We start from the raw sequence: 2,235 nt of genomic DNA, 5'->3' as shown, positions 1-2,235 counted from the left end.
CACAGCACTCATTGCTAGAATGCTTGATCGCTACCAGGTGGACATAGCAGCCCTGAGCGAAACCAGGTTTGCGGGTGAAACCCTGCTGGAGGAAGTTGGAGTGGGCTACACCTTCTACTGCATTGGGAAGCCAGATGGCACCCCAAGAACCTGGGCTTTGCCATACGAACCAAACTTGCACGACAGCTTGACAGCCTTCCACATGGGATAAACGACAGGTTGATGACCCTGCGTCTGAAGCTGTCCAAGGATCGCTTCGCCACAGTCATCAGCTACTATGCCCCGATGACCAACCCTGATGACATCAAAGAAGCTTTCTACGAGGAGCTCAGCCGCACCATTTCAGCGGTAGACAGAAAGGGCAGGCTGATCATCCTTGGGGATTTCAATGCCCGCGTCGGCGTGGACGTCTCCTCGTGGCCAAAAGTCCTAGGACAGCACGGCACCGGCAAGTGCAACTCCAACGGACTGCTTTTGCTCTCGCTCTGTGCGCAGCATGGACTGACCATCACCAACACCCTCTTCCAACAAGCGGACAAGTACAAGAACACATGGATGCATCCCCGCTCCAAACAGTGGCACATGCTGGACTATGTGATTGTCCGGCAGAGGGACAGAGGTGATGTTTCCACTACACGCTGCATGAGAGGAGCAGTCTGTTGGTCGGACCATCGCCTGGTATGCAGCAAGATGAACATCAGACTTGCACGCAAGCTCCAACCAGCCAGGCAGAAACCCCCTAGGAAGCTGAACATCCACCGCCTCTCTATCACCAAGGACGTGCTGCAGCAGCAAATCCAAGTAGCTCTCCAAGAAATTCCTGCATCGACTGATGCAGAAGAGGTATGGAGCACCTTTAGAGATGCTGTATACACAGCAGCAGCTGACACACCCGGCTTTGTACAGAGGAGCCACAGAGACTGGTTTGACGAGAACGACTCTGGAATCTCCAAGCTCCTGAACACACTGCATATACGGCATCGGGATCACATTTCCAATAAAGACTGCCAGAGGAAGGAGAACCAGTTCTTGCAAACCAAGCAACTCGTACAGAAGAGGCTGCGTGAGATGAAGAATACCTGGTGGGATAGAAAGTCCGAAGAGCTTCAGTCCACTGCTGATGCTCACGACATGAAGACCTTCCATGATGGTCTCCGAGCTGTGTATGGGCCGAGAGTCACAGGATCAACCCCTGTCCGAGCCTCGGACTCGGCAGACCACCCTCCTGACAGACAAGAAAGACATCCTTGCCCGCTGGGCAGAGCACTTCAACACCCTCCTCAACAGGGACTCGTCCGTATCTGACGAGGCAATTGCAGCCCTCCCACAGCTGACACTGAAGGCTTTGTCACGCACGGCCGGACCACAGTGCAGTGTAGAACTGGGGGAGGTGTGGAATCGAAACTGGGTCAGTGTGACAGTGGATCGACATGACAGGACACTGCACGTACTGCACACAACACACGATACACATACACACACGCGCACGCACACATACACACACGCGCACGCACACATACACACACGCGCACACAAATACGCACGCGCGCACACACACGCACTCACAGACAGACAGACAGACAGACACACACACACACAGAGGGTCGGATACCACCCCCCCCCCCTTCCACTCCCCTGCCCCTCTCCCCCAATACACACACACACAAACAGTGAAACTTTAAAAAAAAAAGAAAAAAAGTGTATGCTAAAATATGCTAAGAAAAGTGTATTTTTAGATTCTCTTCAAAAACACACACAAAAACACAAAATTTGTTTTCTTTGTTCTAATTCTCAGTCTGGTTAGCCGCTTCACGAATTCAAAACGGTCGGGGCACTGAAACGGAAAACACGCAAGGCAATAGTATGACTATAGCGATTATTTATTATTGACGGTGTGTATGACGGGCGCAATAGCCGAGTGGTTAAAACGTTGGACTGTCAATCTGAGGGTCCCGGGTTCGAATCACTGTGACGGCACCTGGTGGGTAAAGGGTGGAGATTTTTACGATCTCCCAGGTCAACGTATGTGCAGACCTGCTAGTGCCTGAACCCCCTTCGTGTGTTTATGCAAGCAGACGATCAAATACGCACGTTAAAGATCCTGTTAATCCATGTCAGCGTTCGGTGGTTTATGGAAACAAGAACATACCCAACATGCACACCCCCAAAAACGGAGTATGGCTGCCTACATGGCGGGGTAAAAACGGTCATACACGTAAAAGCCCACTCGTGTGC

Source organism: Babylonia areolata, chromosome 35 (genome assembly GCF_041734735.1).
Source record: "Babylonia areolata isolate BAREFJ2019XMU chromosome 35, ASM4173473v1, whole genome shotgun sequence".
NCBI lineage: Eukaryota > Metazoa > Mollusca > Gastropoda > Neogastropoda > Buccinidae > Babylonia > Babylonia areolata.
This window is presented reverse-complemented; position numbering follows the sequence as displayed.